Source organism: Diadema antillarum, unplaced genomic scaffold (genome assembly GCF_040938485.1).
Source record: "Diadema antillarum isolate AM-2024a unplaced genomic scaffold, OU_Dant_1.0 seq00000036_RagTag, whole genome shotgun sequence".
NCBI lineage: Eukaryota > Metazoa > Echinodermata > Echinoidea > Diadematoida > Diadematidae > Diadema > Diadema antillarum.
This window is the reverse complement of record NW_027271150.1, coordinates 314,995-338,808: the sequence shown is the minus strand read 5'-3', so window position 1 is coordinate 338,808 and position 23,814 is coordinate 314,995. Positions and strand designations below refer to the sequence as shown.

General features: G+C 38.6%; 1 long non-coding RNA gene across 2 annotated transcripts; it reads left to right on the top strand.

Moving 5' to 3' along the window:
• Positions 1-5,557: 5,557 nt before the first annotated feature.
• On the top strand, positions 5,558-9,254 carry LOC139725385 (uncharacterized). 2 transcript variants are annotated; one of them, XR_011710543.1, is made up of 5 exons: positions 5,558-5,644; positions 6,783-7,051; positions 7,503-7,647; positions 8,440-8,531; positions 9,156-9,254. It is a non-coding gene; the product is annotated as an uncharacterized lncRNA (long non-coding RNA). The 2 variants fall into 2 exon arrangements; XR_011710542.1 differs by lacking the exon at positions 5,558-5,644 and having other exon boundaries at positions 6,672-7,051.
• Positions 9,255-23,814: the final 14,560 nt, after the last annotated feature.

Sequence of the window (23,814 nt, the reverse complement as noted above, 5' to 3'; positions counted from 1 at the left end):
GGGCATGTACGAGTGCTGTGTGGAGATGCCTGAGCTAAATTCACTGCTCAACATTTAAAGGCATTATTTACCATTCGCAGATTAAACAAAAACCTAGCTTTAGTGCTTCAAAATAGTTCTAAACTGTGAGTTAGGGATCGAAAGAACTATTGTAAAAATTTTAATCTGTACAATCAATGTTAAGTCTTGTTAAATATACAAAATGTGAACAATAGTTATAATAAAATTGTTTCTAGACTAAACCATCTAGTTATGGTTTAGTGACAAAATTAGTAATATCTCCAAGTATTTGTGGCTTTATTGCAAAATTTTTTATATGGTGGGATGTTTTGTGATACAACTGACCTACACATATATGCATCAAATGTGATAACTTGAACATTTTTTAAATCACCGCTCCCATTGGTAGACAGTACCTTTAATAGCATTCTCCCTCTTTAGTGCCTATTTTGTCGAGGGTTTTCCTTTGTGGCTGCTGATTAGACTTATTTTTTCTCTCTCATTATCTTGCTGCATGCCAAGAAAACAAGTTTGATATCAAACTGATAAAACTCTTATACCTCTTCCTGTGCTCCCCATGCTTCAAATTATATAGAAATTTTTCACTCTTTGTCCTCTGGAAAACACTCAAAATGGCCAATCAACCTGCTTTGCTCAAATGCAAATTTTCATGTTTACTGGAAAATTCACACTTGTGACTTTTTGGGGGTTTATGATACATATAGTGTATAATTATACATGCATGTACAATGTATGTATACTTTTATTGTGTTTATATAGGATCTGTGTTTCTATTTCAGGACATTTTTATGCCTCCGCCACGAAGTGGTGCCGGAGGCATTGTGTTTTCGGGTTGTCCGTCCGTCCGTACGTCCGTCTGTACGTCCGTACGTACGTCCGTCCACTTTTGTTTACGCGATAACTTGAGTAATATTTACTGGAATTTTACCAAACTTGGTCCAAGCATGAAGTATGATAGGGCAATTATTTGATTAGATATTGGGTGAAATCGGCTAAAGGTCAAAGGTCAAGGTCAAATCATGAAATTGTATCCGTTTACGCGATAACTCAAGACTGGATAGAGCAAATTTCACCAAACTTTGTTGGAGGATGATGTATGATGGGACAATTACTTGATTAGTTTTTCAGTGAAATCGGACAGAGGTCAAAGGTCAAAGATCAAGGTCAAATTCTAAAATTTATCTGTTTACGTGATAACGCAAAACTGGATGAAGCAGCTTTCACCAAACTTGGTCCAAGGATGATGTATGATGGGACAATTAGTTGAGTAGATTTTAGTGAGATTGGCAAGAGGTCAAAGGTCAAAAGGTCAAGGTCAAATGCTACAAATGTTGCAATTTCCCCCATATCTATGCAATGCCTAAAGGTATTTTCTTGAAACTTGGTGTGGACATGTACTACTGCGTAAAGATTCTCCAGAGAGAGATTCATGTCATAAGGTCAAAGGTCAAAAGGTCAAAGGTTAGGTGAAAATGTTGTAATATCACTTTTCTCGCAAATGGTTCAATGTATCTTCGTGGAACTTAGTACATACGCATGTACTGACTTGCAGGGATTATCTAGGGAATTTAGGGGTCATGGGTCAATAGCCAGGGGTCAAAGGTCAAGGTCAACTCCTCAAAATGTTACTATTTCCCTCATATATTAGTATATGCAATGCTTGCATTATTAGTTTCAAAACTTAATACATGCATTACCTAATGGAGATTCTCTGGGAAATTTGCAGCCAGACAGACAAAGGTCAAAGGTTAAGGGTCAAAGGCCAGGTTTCAATGCCCCCCCCCCCAAAAAAAAAAAAAAATTATCCATTTTGTACCGTCATTACACTCTTTCTTCATACCTTGGAAATTACTCAATGCATAAACTTATAAAAAGGTCTGTCAGAATTCAAGTTAAAATTCTCAATTCCCCAAATATGTGTACCTGCACTCTTAGAAAATTAAAGCAAACCCAGTTCAAGACATTTCTGACAAACCTGTCATTTCAATATTTTGCCAGTTATGTGAAACTGTCATGGATCACACATTGTGAAGACATTGTACTATACGCCTATTGGGACAATCATGCATTATGGCGGAGGCATCAGTCGCCATAGCGACATTTCTAGTTTATCAACTGATATTTACGAAATTAACAACTTGTGATAATATTGCTTCCGTAACACAAGTGCTCTGCCTGTCATCTCCGAGATATCATTTGTAGGAGATCACAAACTCTATCAGGATTGGGTGACATTCATTTCTCATTCTGTCATTTTGGTTCTCCATCACAAATCTAACCACTCACAATATTGTCTTACTAGTCCCAATTCGTGAAATATCATACCTGTGAAATATATGGCATATTAAGTACTTACAAGGAGACATACACTCTCCATCAAAATAACGATGGTTATAATTTATCGCAAATATTTTTAGCTCACCTGAGCCAAAGGCTCAAGTGAGCTATTGCGATCGCCCTTCGTCCGGCGTCCGTCGTGCGTCGTGCGTCGTGCGTCGTCCGTCGTCCGTCGTCCGTCGTCCGTCGTCCGTCGTGCGTCGTCCGTCGTGCGTCGTGCGTAAACTTTTTACATTTTCATCTTCTTCTTGAAAACCCCAAGACCGATTTTCATCAAACTTGGCAGGTAGCATCCCTAGGGGGTTAGGAACTCAATTTGTTAAAATGGGCACCATGCCCCACCCAGGGGGCCCCCAGGGGGGCCCAAACCCCCCAAAATTAAGGAATCTGTAAAAATCTTCTTCTCTAGAACCAGAAGTGATAGAGCTAAGTTAATAATATGAGTTAGTACATTGATGACTGTAGTTTCAAGTTTGTTCATGGCAGAGTCAGGGGTGCCCCCCTTGGGACCCAGGGGAGGGGGGTGGGGAAGGGTTCTAATGGGGCCTAAATTGTACATTTTCATCTTCTTCTTGAGAACTCCATGACCCATTTTCACCAAACTTGGCAAGTAGCATCCCTAGGGGGTTAGGAACTCCATTTGTTAAAATGGGCACCATGACCCACCCAGGGGGCCCCCAGGGGGCCCAAACCCCCCAAAATTAAGGAATCCGCAAAAATCTTCTTCTCTAGAACCAGAAGTGATAGAGCTAGGTTAATACTATGAGTTAGCACATTGATGACTGTAGTTTCAAGTTTGTTCATGGCAGAATCAGGGGTGCCCCCCTTTGGACCCAGGGGGGGGGGGGGGTGTGAGGAGGGGTCCTAATGGGGCCTAAATTGTACATTTTTATCTTCTTCTTGAGAACCCCAAGACCGATTTTCATCAAACTTGGCAGGTAGCATCCCTAGGGGGTTAGGAACTCAATTTGTTAAAATGGGCACCATGCCCCACCCAGGGGGCCCCCAGGGGGGCCCAAACCCCCAAAAATTAAGGAATCTGTAAAAATCTTCTTCTCTAGAACCAGAAGTGATAGAGCTAAGTTAATAATATGAGTTAGTACATTGATGACTGTAGTTTCAAGTTTGTTCATGGCAGAATCAGGGGTGCCCCCCTTGGGACCCAGGGGAGGGGGTGGGGAAGGGTTCTAATGGGGCCTAAATTGTACATTTTCATCTTCTTCTTGAGAACTCCATGACCCATTTTCACCAAACTTGGCAGGTAGCATCCCTAGGGGGTTAGGAACTCCATTTGTTAAAATGGGCACCATGACCCACCCAGGGGGCCCCCAGGGGGGCCCAAACCCCCAAAAATTAAGGAATCTGTAAAAATCTTCTTCTCTAGAACCAGAAGTGATAGAGCTAAGTTAATAATATGAGTTAGTACATTGATGACTGTAGTTTCAAGTTTGTTCATGGCAGAATCAGGGGTGCCCCCCTTGGGACCCAGGGGAGGGGGGTGGGGAAGGGTTCTAATGGGGCCTAAATTGTACATTTTCATCTTCTTCTTGAGAACTCCATGACCCATTTTCACCAAACTTGGCAGGTAGCATCCCTAGGGGGTTAGGATCTCAATTTGTTAAAATGGGCACCATGCCCCGCCCAGGGGGCCCCCAGGGGGCCCAAACCCCCCAAATGAAGGAATCTTTAAAAATCTTCTCTAGAATCAGAAGTTATAGAGCTGAGATAATACTATGAGTGAGTACAGTAATGACTGTAGTTTCAAGTTTGTTCATAGGAGATCCAGGGGTGCCCCTCTTGGGGGTGGGGGGGGGGGGGTGGTTGGAAGGGTCCAAATGGAGGCCTGAATTGTACATTTTCATCTTCTTCCTGAAAACCTCATGATGGATTTTTGTCAAACTTGGCAGGTAGCATCCCTAGGTGGTCAGGATCTCAATTTATCAAACTGGGCACCATGCCCCACCCAGAGGGCCCCAGGGGGCCCCAATTCCCCCAAATTAAGGAATCTTGAAAAAATTGGGCCCTTATTGTACATTTTCATCTTCCACTTGAGAATGCCTCGTCAAATTTTGGTAGAGCTGTGAATAATTTAGATTAGTGACTGCGTGAAAGGTGAACTTGCGATACTCAGGTGAGCGCTAGACCCGCGGGTCTCTTGTTTAATTATGAAATGCAGGGCTAGGGAATGTGTGGTTAGCACAAGGGGGTGGATTTATTGCTGCATGGATTTCACACACTTCATAAGTTAGACTTTATGTTTAGTCAAGAGTGGAGAGCAGCCACATGGTCAAATAGAATTTGTACAAATTATAGAATGTTTAAGGATGGTTTGATGTTTGAGAAGTATTTACAGGTCCTGTGTAAGAAAGATTATATTACTTTAAGTAAATTCAGATGTCGATCTAATGGATTACCCGTTGATAAGGGCAGGTTTGATGCAAGCCTGACAGATGAATTGCATTGTACTATCATCTGCTGATATAGGGGATGAATGTCATTATATTTTTGTTTGTCCCTTTTTCCACAAAGTGAGACTAATATTGTATTTACCTAGTAGCTTGACGGCCAGTAGACCAAGTGCATTACATATGGCCAAACTATTCAATTCAGCTAATGCTTGCTATTTGAAAAAAACTAGCCAAATTTGCCAGAATAATTATGTTTCAGTTTTCTTCAAAACCAAGGAAGAAAGACAGTAGTTTTGTAGAAAGTAAAGTAGACGTCCTTTATGCCTTGTTTTATAAACATGTTTATTTATATCTGTTATTTTCACATATATACTCTCTAAAAAAATTCGAGTGAATAATTCACTCCTTGCAAGGAGTGAATAAAATTTCACTCAATTAAGAGTGACTTTCACTCGTTGTCGAGTGAATTTCACTCTTGTAACGAGTGAAATTTGTGTGAAACCCATTCGCCGAGTGAATTCCGAGTGAAAATTAAGCCGAGTGAATTCCGAGTGAATACATAATTAAACGCGTTTGGCTAGGCCAATAGAAATTGAGAATTCCCCTGTCATGTGTTTACTCTAAGCCAATCACCAGCAGCAATTTCCCCTGGCTTGGGCGCGGGCAGGTTTACCTGAAGAGCGACGCGTCGCCTGTGCGTGGACTGTGTGTAATAATTGCGTGCTGTGTGCTAGCCGTGCGTGTATTATGTATAGGATCACAGATTTACGTGCGTGTAAGTGCAATCGTGAGAAGCAGAGCCTGGATGTCGTGATGGACGGGAGAAAATGTCTGTCTTCAAATTGAGTGGGGCGGAGATATTATTCACATTTTTGAAGGTAAGCAATTATAGACCATAGATCGATCTACTGTAGTAATTATACCTCTCCGTAAACGACCATAAGTAAGTTACCTTTAGGGTTCTATACGAATAACCCCGGGCCTGTACTGGCGCTCCTTCGAACAATTAATGTACAATGGTTTGTACTGGTCATACCATAGAACACCTTACGAACAGCTAGAATCGGAGGCCGAAACTCAGCTGATGGTACACGCAAGGTGTTGGGATCTAATAATACGTTGAGTCTTTAGACAACACTTTAATTGTACACGTTGGGATCTAACGGTTAGGGCTTGAACTATTCAAAAAAAAAAAAAAATGGGTGATGAATGAAACATTGGTCGTTAGTCATTGAATTGACATTCGTATGAAAGCATATCATCACACAGAGATTACTGTGGTCGAGTGTAGCGTTAGAGATCGAACTTATACTATAAGGTCCTAACTGTTACTAAGCTGTGCTAATTAAAGCAATAAATTAGAAGCGCCAGACACGTACTCTACATTGCTATTGTTGAGTTGACAGCCGAATCACTGACACTGGTCTGTGCGTTGCCAGATGAGATGGTGATCTCGATCAGTACGGTAATAAAGAATGGTGAAATTTGGTGATTTATGATTATTGTTCATTATATACACTGTATGTAGTAAAAAGGAATCTTATTTGCCGCTACATTTGAGCATCCAAACAGCTGGGAGAATACCACGTACACTAGCTCCCACGTCATGTGTCGTGATCATCTACTACTGTACTAGGTAAGAAGTATGATGCGTGTACTGTTCGTGTGAAGTGTTGGTCCACTGTGACATCACACTTCTAGCTGAAGATCAGCGTGCTCACACATCATGGAGATCGATCCCCCTTGTAGCAGACGATGACTGGCACTTTTTTCAACATTGTTTTTTATGAACGTTACAGGTGACCGTAGGTATTGAAATTTGGCAGAGATCATCTTTGGGTCTTTAATTCTAACATTAAATATGCTGATGTACGGTAGCTAAAAAAGTAATTAGGCCTACTAGCTTTTGTATTGGTGCTCACTTAGTATTTGTGTGGACAAAACAACTGCATATTGTCTTGTGGAAATGAGTTCTAAATCCATTTCTGAACCTTGTGTTTTCATACTTTCCTCCAGATAAGGACGTAGACATGACAGCTCTTCGGGAGTGATGGTGATTTAAAGGAACTCGGTGTAGGGGTCATCGTTTGGAGAACAAAGACAGATATTGAGAGCTGTACAGTCTCTGTCACACGAAGAGGGTGCAGATCACCAGATTGCAAAGTACCAGATGTGGTCATACAACGACTAGCCATTGAATTCAGGGTTGACGAATGCTGGAAACACCGGGCCAACATCAGCGAAGGAGCCTCTGAGATATGGACTTCCATTGCATTAACCCTGCTGTAAGCTATTCTGTTGTTTTCCACAATGATTAATGAAGGGAGACTAGTTTGAAATTGATTTATATTTATTTTACATTCTAGAGTCTTAGTAATTACATAAGAGGCTACATTAAGAGACTGAATGCTTGGTTGGTTTTATTTTGTTTGAAGAAATGATTTTCAAGATACTTCATGGAGCAGTTTTGGAGCTGTCCTTCCCTCTGACAATGAATGTCTTGACAGGTTAGTACTTGTATTTAAGAAAAATGTGTACCGTGTACTTGCCGTATCGACAGAAGTGAAAACCATGTTATGGTCAGTCTTGAGTTGTGTAAGTAGAGCTGTTGCTTGTGTCAAATATGTATGTTAAATGATTTTGCTCTTCAAGTTTATAATGTAAACTGGAGGAACCGACTATCCTCATGCCATTTGTATTATTCATAAAACCATTAAATCTTATTTATTTGCCCAGGAATTCAACACACACATCACTTCAAGGGGGAAGAGATACTTCAAAAGCTGAGGGAAGGAGTTCTGACTGTTCCGAGGAGACATCTGCACATCCAGATCATTGCAGCATATTTGTTGTTGAAAGTGGAAGCAGAAAACTGTACAGCGTAAGTTCAATTAGTTAAAATATTATTATCATTCATATATTATTATTATAATTTGAAAATTGTTCTGGAATACCAGTTTCCCATTGTCATGTCTTGTACTACAATGTACATTTTCATAAAATATATAACCATGTAATTTGCCTGTTCATTTGTTTGTTTGTTTGTTTGTTTGTTTGTTTTTTTTTTTTTGGGGGGGTCTTCTCAAGTATAGAGAAAAGCAGACTAAAATTTGCCCCCCCCCCCAAAAAAAAAGGAAAGAAAGTAGAAGGGACCAGTAAGTATAACATTGTTAATGAAGTGATGGTTATAGATTTAAAAATAAAGACTGGTATACTTGTATGAAACATGTAAACAGAGTGTACGTACAAGACTCCACGCTGACTTATTTTCGTGGTAGCCCCATCGGGCCACATGTATATTGATTTGATAATACATTGTAGTCCTAATACTGTTACTTATGATTTAGTCATCACAATGATTAATAGAAAAGTGGGAGTTGATGTGCCATGAAGTTCAATGGATAATCACATCTTGTATAAATTTTTCTACTAACTGTGCACATTCACACTTAACCTATCTGCATGAAATTTTCATATGTATTAACTGATATCTGGCTCAAGTAGCAATAAATGTACTTGAAACAGTGGTACTGAATAGCAATAGAAATTAATGCCAAGAAAAAAAAAACATAAAAATAGTTCAGCCCCTTAAAAGATTAAAATGAGGGCCAAATTTTTGATGTTTGCATCGTAGAATATGATTAACATTTTCTTGCTTTCTTTTTAAATTCAGATACCAAGTAGTGAGCAAAGGATGTTGTAGCCAAGGCAGTTGCGATGCAGTACCCCACTTTGTGAGACATCACACAAGGTGCAAAAGGACATGTAAGTTTATACTCGTAAGTTTATGTGATCTACAACCTTTTTTAGCCCTCTTTAGCAGAAAGATTAAGTGACATACATGGTATCTTATTCATCTAGCTTGCAAAAACTTCAACATTTTCAACTTTTCTCAAGAGCTAGTGGACAGAATTAAGCAACCAAACGAGGAGTTGATCATCCTTGTTTAGGTAGGGGGCAAGGACCCAAAGTTTTTCAGATTATGGGCATGACCCCCCCCCCAAAAAAAAAAAAAAAAAAAAAATGGCCTTTACAGGGAAATTGCACCTATTTCTTAATTAACTCATTGTGCAAACATACAGGCAATGTGGGGATTGTGATGTACCTCCTCATAGATGTCTAATAAAGTTGTGTGCAGATTGGCCTGATTCCATGACTTAGGTTCGATGAACGTTAACTTCAACATAACATAATGTAACTTAAGTTCCAACATGCCAGTTGTGCCGTTCATTTATAATAAACCTATTCTCGTTTTCTTCCATAAGAATGCCACTACATGTATTTCTACTGCTATCAGATCTTCATCAGTTATAGTTAACTCTGTGCCAAAGTCAAATTTGTTGAGACTCAAGAAAAAGCTTTGACTTACAATGCATTCTTATATTTCAGGAGTATACCTGTATGGCAAGGATCATGGATTCATCGAGTATCGTTTGAAGACCTTGAGGAGCTATGACACCACAAATCACCTCAGGCAGAGAGAGAGAGAGAGTAGTTGCAGCTCCCACCAAGCCTCATCAGGCTCAGCGGTAGTTTAGCATGAAGCTGTTACCAGGATGTACTGCAGCATCTCAACAGTAAAAGTAAAACAGGGCTCACCGATGAAAAGAGTTTGTTGCATAGAATGTGTGATTGTTAATGCTTTAAATTGTTGATTGTTGTATATACTAGTAACTGAAAATAGTTTTGACTTATATAGTCAAAAAAATCTCCTCTTCATGGCCACATGTTAATCAATACATTCATCTGTGAGGTGTTCCAAGCATATCAAAGAATGTTTGGCCACACACAGCTTGGCATTCCGTATGATACGAATCTGGCTGCGCTCATGATTAAGCACCCCCTTCTCTCCAGGCAATTCTGACTTGCTTTAATAAAACCTTTTTATGGTCTAATATTCAAGAGAGAAAACTGTTGACAGACACTTGTATGTAATTTTTTTTCTTTCCCTCATTTTTTTTTTTTTTGGGGGGGGGGTGGGTGGGAATGCTACAAATAGCAGCTAAATAGTAGAATCTTCCAATGGTCATCCATGCTCTTGGGATGAAGATCATGTCTCCATGTTGTGATTAAGTTACCACATACCTTTGTCACCCCTTTGATTAGCATTGATGCAGTACATATGCATGTGCTCAAATTCATTGCATCCATCTTCTTTGGACTAGGGGGAAAATCTTAAAAAAAAATAAAACAAAATTGATGGGAATCATTGATCCCTAGGGTTACGGGACCCAGAGTTATTTTGTACATTTTCACCTTTATGTAATTGATGTACTGTACTTTGAAAAACTTGTGGGTAGAAGCTCAATTGGTTCAACTTCTTTTTCCATGAAACATCTGCAGCCCATCATTGATAAATCCACGGCATTAGAGTAGATGGAGTTAAATAGATTAGTTCACTAATGTGCCAAGTCAAACTTATGGATAATTCTTCCCTTGACCTCATAACAAATTATTAAGATAACCTGCAACTGACAATCATATCTTGTTATAGAGTGTTAGCAGTGATGTCACGATTGCCCACCATAAGGCTGCGTTCACATAGAAGTATACTATTTGGGTATTTGGGGCTCGTTTTCGAGGGCACGCGAATAGCTTGAATCGAACGATAGGATTTCCTAACACCGGTTCACATAAGAGGGCACTATTTGAATGTACCGAATAGCATAGAATAGTATAGCAAAGTGGGAATCGAACTTGTTCGATTTTCTTGCAGCGTATACCGTCTCTCGTTTATGAAATAATGACAATTTTGGTCTGGATTTGCCCTTTAGCTAAAATAAGCATGTAGACTGACATTCTGATGCAGTTTAGAAATTGTTGATAAGATTTGCTGGGATGTAGGAGGAAGAAATCCTCACTGCATGGGATAGCGAGTTGACGGTGCGGGTGATGGTGTACTGGGTGCCCGATAGCGAATAGCGAATAGCGAATACCGTATACTTCTATGTGAACGCAGCCTAATGAAGTCAATTGCCTAAACCGACTAGAAATCAAGACTGCATACAAAAGCTGCAGCAATGTTTACTTCAGGGAAACCGAAGGCAAAAGAACACCTTTGTTAGAGAGGCATGCATGAATGAATATTGATCGCCTTTGCTATGGAAGCCACCATTATGGTGGCCAACATGACGTCACATGAAATCACTCTATAAGAAATTCAGTTTGCATGCATTAGTTGTTGCTACATCTGGCAAAACTCGGAAGGATTACAAGTGTTCAATATTGTACAATGATACCTTATTTTAGGTGAAGAAGATCAATGATATGATACATGTTGTGACAACTGTAGTGATTGCAATTCTTTTTCCATAAATAGTAGGCCCAGTTGAGGGGGGGGGGGGGCTACGAGCCCTCCTCCCCTTTGACATTCCATGCCAAATTTCATGAAGGCATGATTATTTTGGGGGGTTATTGATTGTAATCAATGACATAAATATTTTCATGCTGGACGTGTTGCTGACAAATTTCATTGAAAAGGCAATGAAAAACAAAAAGTAAGAAACAAAGAAATACATGAGTAAATAGAAAAAATAGATACTTCAGAATTTTTTGATGGCACAGTTTTTTTTCTCTTTCATTTGCTATGGACACTAGAGAGAATATTTACACAAAAAACAAATAATGTGCCTTTTTGGAACTTTATTAATGGCAAATGGTCTGATTTCATGCTCAAATTAGCTTAATTTAGCCAATTGACTTTTTTTGTTGTTGAAAATCAACATTACCGTTTTATAGATTATGTCACAGGCAGTTTGTGTGTGGATTTTGTAATGATCGCACGGTTGATGGCCGAGGTCTGGGGGGTTCCAGGGAGCCCCCCTCTGGCTCTATCATCTACATAAATACCCCACCTAAAGCCTACTTAAAGTCAAGACCATGCTTCTCTGATAGAGTATGTTTAGGTATTTGTACAATGTACTTGTAGAGCATCACTGTGTTACATGACAGAGGATCCAAACTTGATTAACCATGCAGTATTGAAAATTTCTGTATTTTTGTCAGTTTTTCGAAGCAATCACAATTCCTACTACATGTGTAATTGTTTTTGTATTATAATATAGATAATGGTGACTATACTTTGCAAGTCTTTTGTAGCTTATCATTGAACATGCAATAATTATATTCACTTGTAGTCGAAAATTAAACATGTTCAGGAAGGGTACTTGTAAAATTTTTCACTTTTGCACAAACTTTATGAATTTCGCATATTTTCAGGGAAATGTGTGATGTTAATATTTGAAGAGTTTGTTCGCAAAAACCGATATGTCCATTTTAGAAGATTTTGAAGTATGGTCTCTGTCATAAAGTACAAAATAATACCTTTTAAATTATATATTGGTCACTACATATAAAGGTACATTTTTGAAGTTATGATCAAAAGAAGCAAACATTTTCTTATTATTCTCTTTATTTTTCTTGACCTTTAATCGCAAATATCTCCATTTGGCACATATGGACTTAGCAGTTTTTGCAAACAAACTCTTCATTTGTAGAGCTTTGGGAATGACAGCTAGAATAGCATATTTGCAGGGACCTTGTGATGATTATGGTGACAGTTGTTCTTAAATGATAAAAATATGTATAATTATTATTGGCCACATAATTCATGGAAAACCAGATACTCAGCACTTGAAGACTGTTTGTAATGGTGTACTGCTCTGCAGCTGAAGTTTAGATATTTAAAGAGGTATATTCCTTTTTTTTTTAATTTCAGGTGATCCAGTGGACATCACATATTTATTTAATATAGAGAATCAGCTCATAAAAAAAAAACTATAACATGCGTGGCATTTAGTACATTATCTTCTTATATCCCCTCAATGCTACTTAAAGAAAGAATAAATTAATAAGAAAGAATGAAACAACAGCCGTTTGGATTACTAGCTTATATTTATTCAGTTTCATGTATTGATCCAGCTCGGGTAGGAATTACTTTCAAACCTGGAACACAAAGTTGGCAATGCACTGGGCTACCAGTGGTGGATCGTTGGCTTCTAAATACATGCATTAATATTAACAAATATCTCTATTATGAACGTTGCTTACTGTTTTTGTTTGTATGAGTTTGATTGGTATTCATTATTCCAAAAATGACTCCAGACCACCTAGATTATTCCCAAATTCATCACCATATTGTCACTTTTTCTTCCAGGGTTGAATAACTAGTGCACTGAGTGCTGTGATCAATGGTGATAGAGATGTGTGCTCATGTAGAGTGTAATTCCGTTTGGGATTGAAAAAAGATTGAAAAAGGATTGAAAAAAGAGTGAAAAAGGAGTGAAAAACCTCCGGAGTTAAAGAAGAGTGAATACAATAGGAGTGAATTGAGAGTGAGAAAGGAGTGAAAAACGACTGACAAAAGAGTGAAATACGTCAGGGGTGAATTTAGAGTGAGAAAGGAGTGAACATCCCACCAAAAACATTTCCGTCTTTTTTCACTCTCTTTTGGAGTGATATTTCTGTTCACTCGAAATTCACTCCACTTCTAGTGATCCTTGACGTCACTACCAAGGGGAGTGAAAATCGAGTGAAAATTCACTCTTTCTTTTTTAGAGAGTACATGTACATTATCACTAACATTTTTGTATTCATATATTGTACACTGTTTGTACTCTCATACACCGAGAGGGGGTCGATAGAGTCAATAAAATCTTACAAATCTTACAAATCTTACTTGACTTCACTGCCGTACCAAATCTTACCAAATTGTTTCTTTACAGTTGTTTAAGTGATTTCATCTGTTACAATAGTGTATGAAGGACTTTTCTATCAGGGGGAGATTGAGCATGAACAGAGTAAGGAGATTTATGACAGCAGGGCTGGACCATAACATTTCCCGCTGGTGGTCCATTTGGGCCGCTAAAATCTTTGAATTTGAAATTTTGTTGTCCCGAAAAAGAAATGTAATGATCTGAAATAAAAAGAAATATGAAATTTCATTTGAATTTTAGCTGCCTGATCGGGCCACCAAATGATAAGCTCTGTGCAAATTTGATGGCCTGACATCAATTTTTAGTGGGCCGGGCCACCATGCAGTGGCAATGCTAATGTTGAGTCCTGGACAGCGTGAGTGAAACTATTTAAATGTTTTGCTTACCATTTGAATGTTGGTCAGTTGTGTAAAAATGACACTCAATGTGCCACCATCTTACATCATACTAATGGTTCTCTTGGCTTTATATTCCTGTCAATCACACATCATCCCTGCCCATGGGTTTTCTTGAAATAGGGCTTTTTCATGGGAATTCCACTTGGGAATGATGTCAGATATATTATATCATCCTACAATCCAACCTTGCTAGACTGGGAAAGGTGATATCTGGACACAGATTGATGGCAAATCAAATCTTTCTCTAAATGTGGCAGCATGAAATGCAGATTTTTGTACAAGGTGCTTTACAGTCAAATAACCCCCAAATGTTTTGGCATCCGTAGGAATTTTAATGGCTAGCGTTCCTGTCAACATTCAAACTATATCACAATCTTTTCTAGGTACTCATACTGATGCAGCTAATTTAACTTTTAAGGGATTTTGTTTTATCGGTTGCAAGGCCATGATAATTGATTTCGTTTGCAGAAATTTTCTATTTGACGTTATTTCTTCTGCATCTCAGATTTCTTTTTTTCTTTATTTTTGGGGAGCTAAAGTAAGCCATATGAACTTCTTCTTCAAACATCAGTCATTGAATCCAGCTTAAATAATGTCATGAAGGAAATTTCATCAAATGTGCACAACTAGAGTGTTCCATTTTCTGTAAAAAATGAGCAACTTTATTCAAGATTTTAAGAACAAAACTGTGATGCTAAGAGATAGAAGTAGCTTTATGTGGTGATCTAGATATTTGTTTTGTTTTGTTTTTTTCTTTTTTCAGCAAAGGGAGAAAGTAGACCATAAAGGCCTGAAGAGACAGAGCAATCTATAATAGCTCTTGTGAGATATCTAATCAATATCATTGGGAGGCAATTTGAAAACCAGACGTCACACTCAATCAAACCTCGAAAGGTGTTAAGGTAGAATTGAAATTTCCTTTGTTTTTAGTGAGAGAGAAATAGATAGCGAGAGAGAGAGAGAGAATGACAGAAGGAGATGAGACAGGACTGCAAAGGAAGAGAAGAAAAGGTTACACCAGACAAGTCTAGAATAATTTTCTCCCTGCATGCCTTATGCGCAAACCTGGAAATGCTTGAAGTCATCTTATTCATTTTTTCAGGGTTAGATACATGTAGCAGGGCTCGACACTAACGGTGGCCTGGTGGCCCGGGGCCACCAAAAACGCACGTTGGGCCACCAAAATTTCAGAAATGAAGAATTTGGTGGCCTGATCGGGCCACCAAAAAAGGTCGGATGTTTGCCTTTGGGCCACCAAAAATAAATGTTAGTGTGGAGCCCTGCATGTAGTATGATCAGTATCGAATCATATGGAAATGGTCTTCTTTGAGTGCTGGTTTGTGACGAAAAACCTTATGGATTTGTACACACTATTCAAAGTCCCTTGCAAAGAAAGGGTTAAAGGGAATGTACAGTTTTGGTTGAGACCTAATTTCAGGTTTCTAAAATTTTTTGGTGAGACAATGAGAAACCTCTTATGAAATATGGAAGAGCATGTAATTCTATGAGGAATTCAACATTTATTTGATGAAAATTGGTTTTGAAATGGCTGAGATAGCCAAAAAAGAGCGATTCTAATAAAGTGTGGGACCCACACTTTATTACGATCGCTTTGTTTTACTATGTTTTTGGATGTTTCAGTCATTCCAAACCCGATTTTCATCAAATAAACTTTGAATTCCTCTTAAAATGGTATGCTCTGTACTACATCATTAGTGTTCTCTTGGTATCTCACAAAAAGTTAAAAGCCCAATTCTCATCTCCACCAATACTGTACTATCCCTTTAAGGCGATGTGATATAGAGCTTCATACTTTCACCATAGAGTTGTTGTTTTTTTTTTCTAAAGACAGACACAGCCTATTTATGTATGATTGAATGGTTCATTGTATCACATGTTATAATGAAGTGATTTATAGTCTGATGGTTATATGATGTCAAGAATTTCAGAAGTTTTAGAGATTGTTTGTCTCCGTCTTAACTTTACATGATTTACACCCTGAGTATTGCATTGGGTCCTCCTGACAACTTTGGGAGTGGTTGAATTTGCGATTGTTGATTACAGTCGTGGACATAAAAATGTATGCAGGCAAGTTTCATGTTCGCATCAAAGTCATTTGTTACTTTGGTGTGTTGTAATATTTGCGAATAGAACCCGACTCACAAAATTTGTGAAAATAAAAACCACATGGAAATTTGTGCCGTACACAGTAACCTTTCCACAAATGCTAGGTCAGTTGGACATAAGTGCATCTCTGGATCACTGCATGCTCACATACACACACACACACACACACACACACACACACACACACACACACACACTCACACAGAGGCATACACAAATTTGTGTCTTCACGCACATTCATGCATGCCCACGAACCAGCCAACCCTGATCGATATCATATCTGCACGAAGAGGTGTTACAACCAAAAATCTCTCGCCTCCTGTCATTGATAGCACTGTCTTGATTAAATTGCTTGCTGGCAATTGGCAAGAAGACATGCTGAGAAAGACGGAGGGGGGGGGGGGGGTAAGAAAAGATGGAAGAAAATAAGAATGAAAGTAAATGAGAGATAAGGGAGATATATTAGAAAAAAAGAAAAAAAGAATCTTGACAGTTTTTGAAGATCATGCTTCTACAGCTGGCATCTGCGTCGTTGGTGTCGCAGGAGTGCGAGCAATTTTGCGAGGTAACATGAACCCGGAGTCGCCCTTGTCTAGGTTTCTTACGAGATATGATGCCAAACTGTCTATGAGATGTACACCACTGTTTTTTTACTGCAGCCAGAAAGTCAAGAGCCCATGAACTGTACTTGTGAGAGCTGTTTGGAAATTGGGAACCAGTCTGTATTGAAATGCTGCCTTTAGTAATTTATTGAGAATAACCAATCAAATAATTGAGAATTACCAATCAATTAATTGAGAATAACCAATGTATGTGCATGCTGGTAAAGTTTTACGTGAGAAAATTATCAGCATGCTGTACATACATAGCTGTGTATTATGTGATGGCACGATAGCCGGCACTACAGTGTCATACTGCGTTACCCACAAGGTGAACTTCCAGGGGCTGTGGAAGTTAGGTTTTTCTGGAATAGTTTTGAGCTTGCAGGGCAACACTGAGCTCACTTCAGAGCCCCAAATGGCTGCTCAGGCTGCCTCAGAAACAGCAGATTGCATAGTTGCATATTCAAGTCTGTTTGATCAGAGCACGAAACCGCTTTGCAGCGGTTGAACTAGCACTGAAAATTTTTGATGAGTATAACACGGGAGATTAGATAGTAGGAAGACTAATGAATAGAGATTCAGAAGGCAATAGTCTGTGAGTCATGCAATATGATTTCCTATGTCTTCCAATGTGTCTGGAAGAGATGATGCCTTACTGGAGAATTTTAGGCCAGTTATAAGTTTAGTAAATTGTAAAAACGCCAAGTGTAAAGTAAATTAAATTACTGAAACTGCACTGGTCTTAGTCTGAGAAGAAAGAGTAAAATGTTAAGATGATTAAGAAAGTTATGGAATTTTGTAAGATTCACTTATTTTTGCAATTTAGTTTTTGAACAGTTGATATGAATATGCAAATGAGTGAGCTAATGATGTCATCACCTCACAATCTCCCATTGATTGTGCAAAAAAATGACACAAACCCAATGTTTCTGCCAATATTGTGTTATTTCTTACTAAGTGACTTCAAATTAATGATCAGTCAGATATAGGATTTGAGACGGTGGCATAATTGTTTTTTCGAAAACGCAGAAACATAAAATCACAAGATTTCATGTACAAATTAACTATATGGCAAGTTGTGAGGTAGTGACATCACCAACTCACTATTTGCACATTTATATTGACTGTTGAAGAAAGGTTTTCATAAAAATGAATAAAACTTCACAATGTTTCATAACTTCCCAAATTTTTATCCAATTTTGATCAAATTTTCACTATTGTGTATATATGTAAAATTGTACTCTCTCTTTTCAAACTAGCTTTAGACTGAATTCCCCTTTAATCCTTTTCCACTAGCTGTGTGCTGACTGCAGTTGTTAATATCAGTGAGAGATAAGCTGAGAAGAATCTTGTCTGTTTTCAAGCAAGCATTATCTATGCCTGATAATGTAGGTCTTACAGAGTTTGTGTTTGTGAATGTGATAGCAATCTTGAGAACAAATAATTAATCTTGCTCAACATTGTGTCTATAAAAGCGTGCTTTGTTTCGTACAATGTAATGCATGTGTGTTGGTGAGAAGAGCCATTGAATGCATTCGTCCCGATTCTTAAAGAGGTTTGTTTGTTTGTTTGAGTATTATGTAGATACCAAGAGTGGCTTTTATATTTTTGTAATTCACAGATGACCACTTAACATACAGTGCTCACATGCAAGATGACTTGAAAGATACAATATAGCATCAATATTGCTGTACTTTACCAAGTTATCAGAAACATGACTTACCACATTTGTTTTCTGACTACTTCAGTCAGAAGAGAGCCTTGCTGAGGGCAAATTTTAGATTGTTTCAATCAGTGTCTGTTAAAAAAACCCAAACAAGCATGGAAACAATTATCATTTTCTGAGTAAGTCTCAAGAGGGTGTGAAAAAGGCTTGATAGTGCACTTGATGAGGGAGCCATTGAAATCAAGATTTGTTTTGTTTGACAGCTTTTGGAATCATTAATCTCTCCTCAACCGCAAGGACACTGTTTTACCAGCTCATGATTCACCAGTAGATGTGAGCAACCAGTTTGCATCCTTCTTTGCTGATAAGGTCAATGATATTAGCTGTGACCTGAGTAACCAGTGCAGCAACTTGGTCTTGAACCCCATGTACGCAGATCAGCAAACTCAACATGAATTTGATTTTTCTGAGGTAACTGCTACTGAACATACACGGATAATCATGAAGAGTCCTTCTAAGACTTGCTGTCCTGATCCTTTACCTACATGGTTGCTGAAGAAGCATCTTCCGATTCTTGCTCCTTCACTCACTGCTTTGGTAAATGTCTCTCTATCAACAGGAACCTTCCCAGACTCACTGAAGCAAGCTATTGTGATTCCAGTGATAAAGAAGTCCTCATGTGACAAAGACATTCTCAAGAACTACAGACCAGTTTCCAATATCGAGTTCAGATCCAAGATCATTGAACGTGTAGTCACATCTCAACTTGTTCAGTACATGGACAAGTCTCATCTCTCCGATTCCTTTCAGTCTGCCTATATGAGTAACCATAGCTGCGAGACAGCCCTCCTCAAAGTCCAAGATGATATCCTTCGCAGCATTGACAAAAGGAAAGGGGTTATGCTGGTAATGCTTGACCTGTCTGCTGCGTTCGATACAATCGATCGTGAAATTCTGCTTGATCGCTTACACAACACCTTTGGTATCAAAGGTTCAGCTCTACAGGGGATGGCTTCTTACCTCACAAATCGAAGGAGTTGTGTCTGCGTGTCTGGTCACTTGTCTAGGGAGTGTACTTCAGTGGTTGGTATTCCACAGGGATCTGTAATTGGGCCCCTATTGTTCACCATGTATACCAGTCCTCTTGGAAATCTTCTTCGTGCTGAAAATGTTAAGTATCTCATATGTATGCAGATGACGTGCAAATCTATCTTGAGTTTGACCCCAGTGACCCTTCCAGTGTTAAACTCACTCTGAATGCACTGTCCAGATGTGTGGGTAAAGTGCAGGAATGGATGACTGTGAACAAGCTGAAACTCAATGAAGAGAAAACAGAGTTTCTTGTTCTCGCCTCCCAATGCCATCTTAAGCTTGTACAGGACATCAAACTTGCTCTTGGTACAACTCTCATCTCTCCATCTGATCATACATGTGCGCAATCTTGGAGTTATCTTTTCCTCTGATGCAAAGATGAGCACGCATGTTTCACAGATCTGTAAGTTAGCTAACTACTAGTACTACATTAGAAATCTGTGGAGGATCAGAAAATTTATTGATGCTTCTACTTGTCACACAGCAGTCCGTGCATTGGTCTTATGGCGACTCGACTACTGCGATGCTCTTCTTGGCGGAATCAGTCAGGCTGATGTGGATCGCTTACAGAGAGTACAGAATGCTGCCTCTAGACTTGTGTACCATGTTCGTTCACGTTCTCATGCCACTCCTCTTATACGTCAACTCCACTGGCTGCCAGTCAAAGCAAGAATATCCTTCAAGCTTCTCCTACTGGTCTACAAAGTAGTCAACAATAGAGCTCCAGAGTACATTGGGGAGTGTCTGGTACGACACTCTCACTCTAGGCGCACTCGTCTTTCATCATCCGTTACCTTCACTCAACCACACACGATAAAACTACCTGGCGACGCAGCTTTCTCTTCTTCTGCTCCTAGGCTGTGGAATAAGCTCCCTCCTCTTCTGAAATCATCACCAACACTTGATCATTTCAAACAAAACTTGAAGACTTACTTATTTTGATGTTCCTATATGTGCACTGGACTTGTACTGTCGCTGCCTGGTATTTTGTATATACCTATGGCGACCAGGAATGACATCTCATACATAGCGCTTTGTATCCAGTGGAAAAGGCACTCTATAAATGTCTACTATTATTAAACATAATTTTGCTGTGAGAGGAAAATTTTTGAATGTTGGCCCATATAGCATCTTTCTCTACATGCAGAACAGTATCGATGGATATTAAAAAAAAACAAAAACAAGAATTCTACTCGATGCTATTAGAAATGCATGCTCACAGACAGTCTACTACATGTCAATCTGCTGCACTGAGATATGGTAAATGCCAAAATCCCCCCAGAGTTGATGCATGGCATTTATGGTTCATTTAATACATTAAGTCTCAGAAACCAGATTTCTTTGGTTTGAGACTGCGTCTTTCGTGAGGTAGTATATTTATACTGATGTTTATGGCTAGTTTTTATTTTTTTTCTTAAATAAGGTAAAGTAAAATGAGCAGAATTTCTTTGATGGTTGACAACTTTGCGAACAATTTATATGTAATTGTTTGTTTGGGTTGCAGAATTTTCAACAGTCTTTTTATTTGTAACTTTGTATCTGGCCTCTTAATGTTGGCAACACATTTTTGAAATTCATGCTCTGGTTATTCTCTAAAATTGGCAAAATTTTTGTAAATTTCTTTCTGATTTTGTGCAGCATTAATGAATTCACCAATGCGATGCTATTCTTTTCCAATAAAAGATATCTTGCAAAGTTCAGGGCCCTGACTCACTAACATGGGAACTATATCGAGCCAAACAAAAAACCCAAATTTTGGACAGATTCAGATCAGATCTAGTCGGGAAGGATACATCTATAGACCATCAAGATGTATTCTAGAATGTGGCAAGGTAGGTACAAGATATCGTTCCTGAATGGCTACAGTTCTTAACTTCTGAGGACTAGTCGAGCCCCAGATTGTCCCTAAAATCAGTTAAAATTGAACTTTGATTAGATTGAAAATTAATTTTTGAGCTTGGTGAAAAGAAACCCCGGAAGTGTCAGTATAGTAATCAGAAGATGGTACATAGGAATGTGCAGAAAAAATCCCTCAGAACCTGTTGTGTAATAAGCAGTAAGTTTGTTGTTTTGTTTGTTTGTTTGTTTGTTTTTTTCATGGGAGGGTACATAGTAATTGGTTTACAACTAATTTTGCCACCCACCCATTTGACACCTATCATCTGTAGGAAAGCCAGCATTAGATGATGCACTTATATATTTTTCCTGCAGCTGTGCCTTCTTGTTTTCATGCAAGTTTAACAAGTTTAGGCAAGTAAGTATGCAGTTCCTTCTGAGAGATACTGGTACATACGAAATGTACACTGTGTGAAGGAGGGTAAATAATTGTATTCCATTTAGCCTAAGTGGAGAGCAGATTGAGTATATTTACTCATGCGTGGACTGAAGATGTTGACTCCAACCGAAAATTGCCTCATTTGCTTCATATGGCTGCGATGGAAATTGCTTAAGCTACAGTCATCTTTCCCACTTTTGGAGGTGACATCATCAGAAAAGCTATCGTAATGGGATCCCCCCACCCGCTTTCCCTTTGTAAGTGTCATTTGCCTGTCATGGAATACTCTGGATAGGATAGGGTTATCATACTGGCTTCTACCACTGGCATGAGATGACTGGCTTAGCCAGAAAACCTTAATGGACCTACAGGCCAGATTTCACACAGGGGTGGTAAAACAATTCCATGGATCACGCATTGTGTAAATTCGCTTGACACATTGTGCACGTCAATAGAACTCGATTACGAATGCACGCTGATGTGCATAGATGTGTAATGTATGCCTATATTTGGCGCATAGTCTATGGACTTAACTGGACCATGCCGAATTCGATTTAAACCACCTTTTATAGGAAATTCGGGCCATTGATCTGAATATTTACTTGTAAGTTTATCGAAAGCAGGTCTTCTTCTTTTATTTTATATGCTTGTTTTTAAAGGGGAAAGGTGTGAGCTTCAATTTGATGACTACATCAGTGAATGTTTTATATATATACACAATATGACTGGCTGAAGATTTTATTCGGCAAGCAAAAAAAAAAAAAAAGTCATGCTACTACAAATGCAGATTAAATACAAAACAAGCAGACAAATCATTAAAAAAACAGATGAAAGTTGTGAAACTCAAATGAGAAAAGATGGCAACTGTGCCAAAGTGATGATGATTACTCTATCGATATCGAAATATTGTGCTGTCATGATCGCAATAGCGAAGAATATTTTTTGAAATCCGTAGGTTCCCTACCATTTTTAGGGTCGGTCGCATTATGCCAATACAACTTTCATTTTTCTTGGCCTTATTTGTGGTTATTGACAGATAACATCAAAGTATTACGTGCTACTTTTTTTCCTCACCACCCCTATCTTTATGTTCTTTTTTTTTTTGATTGATAGATCTTATTCATGTTTAAATGATGTTGTGTGTTGATAGTTGATTCAGTGGTGATCCTTCAAATTTAACCGGCCATATATCTAGCAGTTCTCCCAAATCTTCGCCAACACACCACAGCATGTTCTCTGCCCACATAAATTCTATTTTTGTTTTTCATATTGTCAGAGCATATCTGCCGTAGGGGATTGTGTCTCCTTTACTGGCAGCCAGATTGTCACAGATCCAGAGATGTAATATCTATCTTTGAAGAGAGTGATGTCCTCTCTAGCGAAACTAAAGTAAGCAGTAAGTGAACGGGAAGTGATTTCCACCAGACGAAGAAATTTGTCAAGGCATGCCGAAGGGATAGCAGTAATGATAGAATTGAGATCCCTAAGAAGCTCAGCTAAGCAAACTATTGTCTCTCATTGCAAGCTAGAATATATGTGGATGATAGGTAAACAATAAATGATCATCAAGGCATAATTTGATATATTATCCATCTCTGATGCTGCTACAATATGCATTTTTTTTCCTTCCAGACTTGATTTTTTTTGTTGGTATGAGGGAATTTTCAGAGTGCTTGATGAATTTGTGATCACTGCCGTCCATTCGTTTTTTATTTTCGCTTTATTTGGCAGTGGCGTGTTCTGGTTGCAGTGCAGACTTATCAGTTAGCTAAGTTTTCTCTTACATTTTTTATGATGATGCATTTACCAGGTATACATGTTATTGAAATGGCAAAATACTTAAATTCTACTTCTTGAGGTCATTTATGCATCCAAGCATACTGTATATATCGGCAATGAAGCGTCGCTATTTTTTTTTTGACAGAAATATAGCAGTAAATTTGGGAATGTTGCCTAATTACCACCACCAAATCATGGTCATATTCAATTCCAGCGAATCACTGTCTTTACTAACACACATGATCATCTATGGGACTATGCTATGTGCCAATGAGCAATACATCCAGTTAATCGTACAGACAATGCTACATTCCACAACCAAGTGACAACATGTGTTATGTTATCAGCTGCTTATTGTTGTCATTTCTGTGCCAATTTTAAAGAGATTAAATAAA